The sequence below is a fragment of the Notolepis coatsorum genome (assembly GCF_963971535.1).
Source record: "Notolepis coatsorum genome assembly, chromosome: 13".
Classification (NCBI taxonomy): domain Eukaryota; kingdom Metazoa; phylum Chordata; class Actinopteri; order Aulopiformes; family Paralepididae; genus Notolepis; species Notolepis coatsorum.
The window spans coordinates 126,655,790-126,668,713 of NC_140177.1; positions in this window are offsets into that span (position 1 = coordinate 126,655,790).

Consider the following 12,924-nt stretch of genomic DNA (forward strand, 5'->3'; position numbering starts at 1 on the left):
ATTTTTGCAAAATGGGTATATTCTGTTTGGTTTTACACAATAAGTCTATCAGTGTGTTGTGTGTGTGTAGGGGCAGGTATATATACGATTTTTTCTTCTTCCTGTTCCTTTCGGCCATGGTATTTGGTGAATTATATGAATATGTACTGTTGGACTGTGGTAATTCCATGTACGAATAAATAAATGATGATGATGATGATGATGATGATGATGATGATGTATGTCATATATCATGATGAATTGAAAATGGGGGACCCTGATGTAAACAAGACGAAAGTCTTTCTCTGGTCTGCATCCCCTTAACAATTGTGTGTATTGAGCTGTACTGTATTGTACCCATTCTGCAATCTGTTAATAAAGTTTTCAATCAATCAATCAGTACCCGTTCTGCACCTGCATATTGGGGCCACTATATAATGGAGATGACTAGAAACATGTTCAGACTTGTCCAGACTGCCGTAGCTGCATTTCTGCAGACCCCTCTCTGATTGGTTGAGCCCATTTCTGCAGACCCCTCTCTGATTGGTTGAGCGAAGCCCCTCTCTGATTGGTTGAGCGAAGCCCCTCTCTGATTGGTTTAGCTCGTCACACGGCAAAAGGCGGACGTAATGTTATCATATCAAGAAGATAAAAAGAAATTTACTACCAGATTCGCGTATAACGTTATTTCGCGTGACTTCGCGGTTTATTCATAACGTTATGCACATTTCACAACACAGCCAGCTGTCAGAAACTGTACATTGTAACGTTATATAACATAACGTTATGTTATTTCGCGGTTTATTCATAACGTTATGCACATTTTGCGTGACAACACATAACGTTATTTCACGTGACAAGTTCAACACAGCCCAGCTGTCAGAAACTATACATTGAGGGGGTTTGAATCACTGTTTAGTGTTTACACTCCCCACTTACTGTAACTGTACCATGACGCACTCCCCACTTACTGTAACTGTACCATGACGCACTCCCCACTTACTGTAACTGTACCATGTTCTACATATAACCTCATCTCATGCACCTTGTTGTGTATCCTGTTTCTTTTTCCTCATTATTATATTCAGAGTTAATTATATTGTTTACACTGTCTTTCTTCTATTATAACCCTGCCAATTTGATGTTCCCAAATCATATTCAGAAAGTATCACAGAGACTTCTATTGACCAAGGAATTAGTTATTATTAGTAAGACACAACATTTCAATCAAACATATAATAACATGTGTTTCATCATACCAACTGATCCTGGTCTGACCATACCTAACATTTAGATTAACCCAGTTAATGCCTTAACTAGACAGTTACAATGTAACATTTAGATTAACACAGTTAATGCCTAACTAGACAGTTAGAAGAAAGCAGGAAGCCAGCACTCTCAGATTCAAAGTTTTAATTGCAGCCTGGAACATACATGTTTCGGAACCAATGTGTAACTAGACAGTTACAATATAACATTTATATTAATTAACCCAGTTAATGCCTTAAGAGAAAGAGTCTGGTGGTCAATGTCACTTCGGATTGCTGATTGCTACGGACTTTACTCCTGTTGGGAAACAGAGATGGTCTGTGCGGACTTTACTCCTGTTGGGAAACAGCGATGGTCTGTGCTCACCACACGAGCCGGCGTCTACCCCCGAGCTTCATTTTACCAATCAGAGAGGGGCTTCGCTCAACCAATCAGAGAGGGGTCTGCAGAAATGGGCTCAACCAATCAGAGAGGGGTCTGCATAAATGCAGCTATGGAAAGTAGAGACGCCACGTGCAGCGTACCAGCTTCCTGGGCGCCTCCCAGAATGCATTACACCTGTGCCCCGCCTCCCAGAATGCATCTGGCTGTGCTGCAACGTCCTCCATTGCAGTATCAGCGTGTCTCTCTGCATCGTTAAGGACAATAATACATGAGTAGTGCATGATAAAGTCGATGGTGGATATTATGTTGTATCTATGATTTCGATTGCAAACGCCTGCGGAGTAGTGCCGTGTTCGTTTTTACATGGTTATGTGTTTTTACACGTTATGCGTGCCTGCTGCTAATTTAGCTAGTAACGTTAGCTGTTAGCTGTCTGGCTCCTGCTGGGTAGCTGCAACATGGAGTGTCGGTAAATGCAACGTTGCCTACCAAACAACGGGACAGCAGTGGTTCTTTTTGTATTGCTCCTGGCTGTTCAAACAAATTTTACTGTGTGAAAGAGAGGAAAGTTGATTCATTTCCACAAACTACCAGTGAAAAAAAGTGTTGTTCTGAACTGGAGCTAGCTACCTGGCTACCTAGCTCCAGTTCAGCTAACTAGCTACATGCAGCATTTAGCCAGTGATGGGCAAGCTACTTGGAAAATGTAGTAAGCTACACAACAAGTTACTCTCGATTAAATATAGCTCAACTACAATGGAAGCTATCCCCAGATAAATGTAGCAAGCTACACTACAAGAACATGGCAAAAATAGCTAACTACATCGGCACTACTTTTTTTTTTTTTTTTTACTTTATGATCAAGTTTCCACCAAACAAATAGGCAGGCAAAAAAAGGTTCAGTTTGATTGTTTATGAAACAAGCCCTCGGTCTGGCTTTTTGTGTCATCATTTTAACCTGAACTTGTATTATGTACAAAATGTTAATAAAGTATGAGGAAATAACTGTGGAAACGTAATAAATAAAAGGCAAAATCAATCAAATAAACACCAAAATATATACTTTCTCTATTGGAATGGAGACTTTTCAGCACAGGATAAACTGCCCACTTTATCAACCAAAAACACACTTCTTCAATATCAGAATTTTAACTAATAATAACTGTCTTACTGAATTTTACTATTATGCTACCATGTCTATACTACCACCAACTATGCTAATATGTCTATACTACTACAGTATGTACTCAGAGTATAACACTCAAGCTTGACACTGCTAGACAAACAATCCTACTTATCCTTGGCTGCTAGATATGTACCACTCCTGCTGACTTGTTGTACACAATTTGTAAGTTGCTTTGAATGAAAGCGTCAGCTAAATGACTAAATGTAACTGTATCGTTGGGAGCTAAGTGTAGTAGCTGGCTGACGCTGGCTAACTAAAAATTATAAAGCCCAAGCCTACTTAGCATTGCTATACCATATATGCTTGCTTGCTAAAAGGTGCTTTGGGGGGGGGGGGGGGGGGGTATAATCGTAGTTTATAGACTATTGTTTTCTGTGCAGTACACCTGAGATTAATCACCTCATCCAGTACTGTTTGACATGAATTTATGCGTCGTTCCCTGTGTTTTTTTTCTTATTGCCTTGCCTCTAATCCACATTTGACATCCTCTTGGCATGTGCCAGCCTTCAAGAAATCTATAGCCACTGTTTGAGTTTGAGTATCACCTAAGGTAGTTAACGAATATAAGAAATGAATGCATCTTTGATATGTAGTGAGGTGATATAACTTTTAACCTTTATTTATAGAGGTTATTGATAACTAATTCTCTTTTGCAATAACGACCTGTTGAATGCAACTAAACTGCCTTGCCTCCCTCCCTTGTCCTAGGGCCTGCCTACTGATTGCCTGCCTGAATTTTCCGGCCGACGAGGCGTACAGGACGCCTGTAGCTGTTCTGCAACCGTTCCTACTTCCGGGGTAGGCCTGATTGGCCCCGACAGGCACGTGACCCGCTGCGGCCACGCCCCGCGGCAGCCCCAGGAGCAAGCGCGCTACTGCTGGAGTTCGCTTCGCCTTTCACATCACTGCCGTTGGCGAAAGCAGGATGAGAGGCGAGAGCGTAGATTTCGCTGTGTATCATTTAATCATTTAACATTTGAAAGGCATACATTGTTGTCATACAGAAGTACAGAATACTTTTATCCAAAATGCTTCTTACTGTTACACTGCGTCTCACAGGGCTGAGCTGTGCACGGCTTTAGTCTCACTCGAGTGAGGAAGACCGCTGGTTCTCCAACATACAGCGGTGTGCTCTTCAGAATGTACCGGGAGAAACGTTTACTGTACCCCGCAGACATAAGCGTCTCACAGGGCTGAGCTGTGCACGGCTTTAGTCTCACTCGAGTGAGGAAGACCGCTGGTTCTCCAACATACAGCAGTGTGCTCTTCAGAATGTACCGGGAGAAACGTTTACTGTACCCCACAGACATAAGCGTCTCACAGGGCTGAGCTGTGCACGGCTTTAGTCTCACTCGAGTGAGGAAGACCGCTGGTTCTCCAACATACAGCGGTGTGCTCTTCAGAATGTACCGGGAGAAACGTTTACTGTACCCCGCAGACATAATAAGCATATAAGCAGTGCTTACTAACGTTATTAGTTACGTTATTTCTGACCGAATTAGTCATTCATTTGTCTGCTTTCGCCAACGGCAGCGATGTGAAAGGCGAAGCGAACTCCAGCAGTAGCGCGCTTGCTCCTGGGGCTGCCGCGGGGCGTGGCCGCGGCGGGTCACGTGCCTGTCGGGGCCAATCAGGCCTACCCCGGAAGTAGGAACGGTTGCGGAACAGCTACAGGCGTACAGGACAGTAATCTGCACTGACGGGTTCAACCTCTCCCCAGATCCATGCACGGATTGCTTCCTGGTTGTAGGTAGGCCTATATGCAACACAGATCGTAGTTTATATACTATATTTGTTTCCTGTGCAGTACACCTGAGATTAGCCTATACGTTCATAATCTGCATGCAAACTGTAATCTCTCCTTTCTCTGGTTTCCTTTTTTCTAGGTCATCAGAGAGGTCTTTAACATACAGTATCCTGTTCAGTGGCAGCCAATAACCATCTTGTTCAGTGAGGCAGCCAGGCTAACCAGTGTTCAGTGTGAGGCAGATTTAATGATTGGGTAGGTAACTAGTTAGCACGCACAACAATGTTCCACTGTAAATATATTCGATGTCAGCATGTGTCTGAGAGTGTGCATACCTTTGTCCGGCATACGCAGCTCCACAGTAATGGCCCCAATTATCACTATCAGTGCGGGGTACCTGACTGCTCACAGAGGTTCAGAAAACACGCAGCACTGATATCTCATATATATAGGCTGCATAGGTGCTACCTGCAAGCTGGTCAGCTGCCTAGACCTAGATCAGCTCTACCACCACATCCTTGAAATGTGTGCTTGAGGCTTGTGCATTTAAGTGTGACACTTTAGCCTCTCTTTTTGAAGACACACATAAAGGGAGGAATGGAATCACCATGTCCATTTAGAGGTTGTGATTGCAGGTTCACAAACGTAATGACTTTTGCTTCACATATTTCCAGGAAACACAAGGATTCAGTTTTAGATGACTTGGTACTAGACAAGTCTACAGAGTCATTGCCAGAACCCAGTCAGTCGTATTCAGAAGCTGCTGGTGATGATGAACCAGAAGTGCCATTAGCTGTGGACGAAACCCTTTTTTTACAGAACCTTACACTTTTCTATTTGAAATTGCAATCTAAGCTACTCTTACCGGCAAGCACCATAGAAACCATTATTGAGGACTTTCAAATTGCTCATGAACTTGGCCTGTCTCATTCACTTAACGTTCTGAGTGAGAAATTGAAGAAACTTGGAATCCCTGAGGCCACTATAAGCAGCATGGTTGATGAAGTGAACAGAGAGGATCTACTCACACTCTATAACAGGGGAAGACTCAGTACAGATGCAAAGAGGAAGGCTGCTTTTAAAGAGTGTTTCAACCATGTTCATCCTGTGCCTTTGCTCTTGGGCAATGATGAAAATGACAAAGAATGCTTTGCTCAGTATGTACCTATACATGAGACATTGGTGACACTGTTAAAAAATGAGTCTCTATGAGAACAGTATAACATGACACGTTTGCAGCAATCTACTGATGCTGTCTATCAGGATGGAGAAGGATTTTAAAGTAATCCAATGTTGAAAGCTGACCCTTCCTCACTTGGTTTGATACTGTACCAAGATGCCTTCGAGGTTGTTAATCCACTGGGCTCAGGGGGAAAAAAGCACAAGGTCTTAGCTGTTTACCTAACCCTGACTGACATCTTGCCTCACAATAGATCTTCTATAGATCAGATGCAACTTGTTCTCTTATGTAGGGAGCAGGACTTTAAGTATTTTGGGCTAAAAAAGGTTTTTGCACATCTAATTGAGGACCTCAAAATCCTGGAGGAGAGAGGTGTAGTCATATCTGATGGCACTGTACTAAAGGGCTCTTTGGTTGCCATTGCAGGAGACAACTTAGGATCCCATTCTATTGGGGGATTTTTAGAAAACTTCAGTCTGCCTAATTATTTTTGTGAAGAATCCAGTGTTGTGTAGTGCCACAAGAATGGTCCAATCATACACAAGTAATTTGCAAGACCTGGAAACTAGTGCCACAGACTCTGTATGCGGTATCAAGTTTGACTCTCCTTTCAACCAGCTTTCTCATTTCCATGTTTGCCAGCCTGGCCTCCCACCATGTCTAGACCATGATTTATTTGAGGGAGTCATGGCTTATGACCTTCCTTTATATATTCGCCATTTAGTCCAGGAGAATCATTTTACTTACCTGCAGTTAAATCGGTGCAAAAACAAGTTCCGATATGAAGGGAACGATGGTAGGGACAAACCAGCAGACCTCTCTCCCAGCAGTGACAAACTAAGTGGGCACGCAGTTCAAAACTGGTGTTTCCTTAGATTACTCCCTCTCTTGGTGGGTGGCAGGATTAAAGATCCCTGTGACAATGAGGTGTGGCAGCTCATTTTGCAGCTGAGAGAGATGGTTGAGCTTATCTGTGTACCAGTCATTACAGAAGGCCAGGTAGCATATCTGAAAGTCATCACAGAGGAGTACATATGCAACAGGAAAAGGCTATTCCCCAATGCCCCCCTGAGGCCAAAGCATCACTATATTGGCCATTATCCAGATCTAATCATCCACTTTGGCCCACTTATTCGCCTGTGGACTCTGCGGTTTGAAAGCAAACACACTTTTTTTAAACAGTGTGCCAAAAATCTGTGCAAAACACTAGCAGAGAGACACCAACTCCTCCAGGCCTACCTGAGTGCGGGAAACTTGTTTCCTCCTGTTATACAGGTAGAGAAGGGGACTGCCTTTTATTTGGATGATTACAACAACAAGATCAGGGCATCTGTAGCCAGTTGTCAATTTGAGTCTCAGTCTGCAGTGGCTTGTAACAATGTTACAGTCAAAGGCACAGACTACAGAAAGGGGATGTTCATCTTGTTTGGGAACAGTGATGAAGGACTTCACATGGGGAAGATTATGCTGGTCATTGTTGCCCAAAACGCTGTCCACTTTGTCTCGGAGAAACACATTTGTGTGAAGTTGATTGACATGGGTGTGTACTGTGACTTAGGAGTGGCCCAAGAGGATTATGTGTGCATTAAGCACAAAGATGTACTGGACTACTATCCTCTTCCAGCATACAACGTGCATGATCAGATGCTTATTGCGCTCCACCATTGTTTTCCAGGAGCAGTTTAAACAGGAAAGGGAGGATATGACAGACGTGAGGACAGACGTAAGTGGAGCAGGATATTAAGTAACCTTAAAATAGTTCATTTTGTATTTAAATTTGTATTGTTGATTGTATAGCGAGCACATGTTGGCAGTTAACCGCATATAATGCACTGCAAACAGACAAGTAGGGAATATGCACAAACTGATTCATGATTGACCCTAATCAATGAGACTAGGTAATGGAAGCTATAAAGGAAGCAGTTTGGTCATATTTACCGGGCCTCCCTGATGACTTACTGACCACCCTACTTGAGGATCTTGGAGTGGAGAGTGTCGAAGATCTGGCCTTAATGGAGAGGGTGGATCTGGTCCGACACCTCAAACCAATCCAGTGTCGGAAGCTGATGGATGGTCTTAATAAAGGTAAATTCATATTTAGACTCACATGACACTTAGAACTATGCCCTTGGAACATTGGCATAACTGTTTTTGTCCCTTCTAGGGTTAGTAACCCTTAATATGGAGGTGCTCCCTCCCCATCCAATTGCTTCAAGTTCCCCAACAACGAGCTCTGTGAACACTCTGTCCTCTCCGAACACCTCTATGCAATCATTCCCGCACTCTCTGTTGTGCAGCCCTCCAAGCACTTCAAACTCTTCACAGCCTGGCAGGGCATGGCATGTAGACTTTTGTGTCAACTGGAACCGGATGTCAACAGCCATTCAACGTGCAGTGGAAAAAGAAGAGAGACCAAAGCCAGATGAGAGAAGGGCCTTTGTGAACGCTTTGGTGGATCAGATGATGGAGCACGAGCACAACCCAACCAGAACCACGTGCCTCAGCATCGTCCGAACAATTGTCAGGAGCCATCCTGACACCTTTGCTGACATTAGCAGGCGAGGTGAAGTTGTTGGAGACGGATGCCACTCTCTTCTCCAACAAGTAAAAACAAGAGTGGAGTATAAAAGCAGGAACAACACTCTGGCTAGACGCCGCAGAGGCAGAGAGGAAAGACGGCCCACTGGTGTGGCAGGAGAGTCCAGGCTGACGAGAGGTCCTGTCGACCAATACGGGTAGGGGTGGCAAAACAAATGGCGCCAGTGTCCTCTCCATTCACACTCGCAGCAATTAGGGGTTAAAGTGGCACTGCCATGCTAGACTAATTTAGGTTATTTGGATTGAATGTTTAAATTATGTGTAGATTTTTTTTTTATATAATTTCTAGGGCTGTCCCCGACTAAGGATTTGGATAGTCGACTATGATTGGCCAAAATGTGCAGTTAGTAAAAAAAAATAAAAAAAAATAGAATATATGTGACCCCGTCCATCGTGCGCGCCTACAACTCGGCGCCCTGAGTTCCTGACAAGAGGGAAAAGTTTATTTTTTTTCTTTTTCTTTTTTCTTTTTTTTTCTTTTTCTTTTTACTTACAGTTCGAGGGTTGAAGAACATATTTAGTATAACAGCGAACATATATAATAACTCTAATTGTGTTTAAATTGTGTTTAAAAATGGCTCCTTGAGACAGACTCTGCTCCTCGTCTCACGAAGCCGTGGGGGCTGTTCCATGGCCTGTCCCATTTTTGCATGTGAAACGGCTGCTGTTAATGTGAGGTACGCCCACACTAGTGTGTTTATAACCTGTAGCCCCACAGAACGCTTTTTTGCTGATCAAATAACACACCGTTAACATGGCCGCACAAAGATTATCAGCTGCTCTTAATAGAAGAAGAGATGGAATGATTATCGACTCCTCAGCGTTAATGAGTGACCACATAACTGATTACTTCGGTGACAGCGACGACGGTGGTGACCGACCAGCTCTTTCATCCGACAATGAGGAAACCGAAGGTGCAGGCGTCATTGTGCCAGATCCAATCGATCCAAATGATGGTGAGACAGACGATGAGGACGACGGAGACATTTGCGTTGAAACTGTAGCATTGGGCTTTTCAGCTGAATCGACCATGCGATCAGTTGAAAAGATGTCTGGTTTAACGGTGGAGGGTCGAAATAGAAGAGGAACTCCGAAAGATACACGCTTTCGACTGTAAGTGCCAGACACGCCGAAAGGAAAATTCCGAACGATCTGCCCTGTCTTGTTAAAAATCTGAGTTGAGCTAATCTACCAAAACAGATTGGACACCGCGTCATTGACACCAAGAGAAAGGGACATGTGTCTGTTGTCCATTATTGGAACATGCCAAAATGTTTCAGAGATGACGCAAAGTACAAAGAAAGTCAACGCTGTACATGTGGCTTCAAGGACAATGTACAGATTTCACGACGTTGTTGTCTGTTGTCCAACGTTCTGTTTCATTTATGGGTAAGTGTCTTTATGCTTGTATATTGTATTGGACGTAGATGTATTGTATTGGACGTATATGTATGTTTAGCAATAGGTTTAAATAGGTTTAAATAGGTTTAAAGTGTAGAGATAGTCGTTGAATCCTATGCTACCCTGCGAGGGCGTCCATTTTGGATATTAAGGGTAGTGTCGTTTTTGTGCGGCCATTTTGTAATGCACATCGCTAGGATTTGAATTCTTAAAAACTACACCTGAATGTAAACAAGAGTGATTGATTGATTGATTGAAAAGTTTATTAACAGATTGCAGAATGGGTACAGTACAGTACAGCTCAATACATACAATTGTTAAGGGGATGCAGACCAGAGAAAGACTTTCATCTTGTTTACATCAGGGTCCCCCATTTTCAATTCATCATAACATAATATATGACATACAGATAGACAGTGTGTACAATGTGTGTATTTCATTCATTCATTCTCTTCCCTATTGTTAACATTTTTGTTTAGGATCAGCGATGCGCTTCTCAAAAGCCTTTTCAAACACTACAAGACAGATGGCCTCACACCACGTGAGAGGAAGAAACAACCGAGAAATCACAAGCGTTTTTTGTCTCTTTTTGACGTAAAAAAGGGTTGTGAAATTTCTGATCAACTATGCTGTCCTACATGTGATTGTGTTGCCCGGTCGTCACGTTGGTCACAAGGATTTCACTGCAAAGTTACTGCCAACCAATCTGACCAAAGCCTCCCTGTGGCGCTGTTACAGCAGTATAGAAGGTATGTTATGACACACTTGCACACACACACAAACTTGTGTAAAACCACCCCTTGCTCTCTCTCTTTCTCTCTCACACACACACATGGCTCCCACTTTTTCTTATTCTACCAATCTAACAAAAACACTTGTCTTTTCAGGATTTCGTGTTGTTGGTCAGAGATCCTTCCTTCGGTTGTGGAAAGCACTCCTTCCGCAGATAATGATCACAAAACCCAGGACAGATCTGTGTTCTCAATGCTACTCCAACAATCACCAATTAAGGCAAGCCGCGGGGAGGCCAGAGAAGTTGCAGGTGGAGAAACTCCAGGGCCCTCATTCATCAACGTGACTTACGCACAGATATGTGCTTAACCTGTGCGTACAACCATTTCTAAGCAAAGTGTGGGATTCATCAATTTCAACTTGAACTTGACTTCGTGCTTATATTTACGCACAGCTCGGAGCATGCGTAGCTGACGCCCAGTGGTAGAACATCGTTACTACGGCATAAGCGCTCCTCAGTTCTGCATTAGTTTCAACGCGGAAATAAGCTTCCGTGCATTACTTCCAACACTGGCGTGTTCAACTTCTGTATGACCCGTAATTCATTATAGTTCATTGTAAAATAGCGACAGTAGTGTAATTATAACGGGCTCATGCGGGAACAAGAGGTTGGCTTGCTTGTTTGGCACGGGGGGCAGAAGCAGAACACCCACCTCCAAACGCCATTAAATATTGTTTCAAATAAAAAGCGACATACTATTATTTTGTGTCATGTTTCCAAATAAGATTGGCCACAACGGAATGCTTTCTACTTCAATTTGTTGATTAGAATAGATTACCTCGCTCCGTTGAAACTTCACTGAGCTCAGCACACAGACATGATAATAATAACAACAACAATAATAATAATAATAGCTTCATTTTACATAGTGCCTTTCAAGAGAGACCCATGCAAGGTCGCTTTACATAGATGGGGGGGGGGATAACAAAGTAATAAAGATAGTGGACAGACTATGTAAATATGATGATGGGATTCAAGTTCGCGTTTTTGTTGATCATAGGCATGCTGTCAGAGTATGATATCTTAATCAAACATTCTAGAACATTTGTCGTCACAGATCATGTCATAATAGAACATAGGCTACATGGCATGGTCCATCGTGATATTGTGTAGACTGTTATTACTGTACCAGTACCACCCATTGTGACAACAGCCTTGTGAGTCCCGCACACAAACATGATGGAATTCAAGTTCATGTATTGAAAGGCAGGCTACATCATACATGGCAGTGAGATTCATTGTTCTTGTATGCTCTCGTATTATTGTTTATATAGGCTACCCAATACTGACATCAAAATAGATTGTATGCCTCTAGAAATCATATGCAGCAGGTAGAAAATTGACGGAAAATCCGTCGCGATTTGGAATAAAATTGAGGAGAACTTTAATCCCTGGGTATTAATCAAACAAAACGGGAAAAGGCAGTCATATTCCAGCACGGTCTTTATTAGTGTTTGCGCTGCCCAGGCAGCAATGGTTAATAGATATCATATCTGACATCACCGTACGTGTACACGTCTGTCAGCCTGTCACATAACACGCTTCCCTCGGCTTAGTCCATTTTTCCACATTTCATGGGGGTATTCCATTACCGTATATGGTTAATCGGGGCGGTTCTGGTATGCAAATACTTAAAACAGTGCACAAGCTCAAACGTAGGATCAAAGTCATATTTATCAAGACAGGTGTGCGTAGGACCTGTGTACGCACATGTGATAAATCCCGTTTCTTTTGTGCATGCACATATTCTAAATTCTGTGCTTAAGTATGGAAATAGAAAATTTTCTACGTTACGTTGATGAATGAGGGCCCAGGTGTGTACAGTCTACTTTCACTACTACACTACAGACGTTTTTTTACCACCATCTATTCCCCTGTACCCCCGTCCATAGTGGCTTGTTTACAGCCTTACGTCTATGTTGCTTCAACACACATGACATTAGGATAACCTGAGGATAACTGAGCACTGCCACCTCATTAGCCGTGTGTGTGTGTGTGTGTGTGTGTGTGTGTGTGTGTGTGTGTGTGTGTGTGTGTGTGTGTGTGTGTGTGTGTGTGTGTGTGTGTGTGTGTGTGTGTGTGTGTGTGTGTATTGAGCCGTACTGTGTTGTACCCATTCTGCAATCTGTTAAATAACGTTTTCATTCATCATGCTTTCATCCAGGTGCAGTTAAAACATCTGGCCCTTGTTGACAGAGAACGCGAGCTGTTGCAGCAGATGACTGCGTCCACAAAAAAAACATGCGCGACCATGGATCTGTCTCTAGGCCCTTCCGCACCTGCAAGCCAAGATATCACGATGCACTACGGCTTTGATTACACACAGCAGGTGAATATCCAATATAATGTTGCTTTTAGTTGTTAAAGGAAAACTTACAGGAACGTTT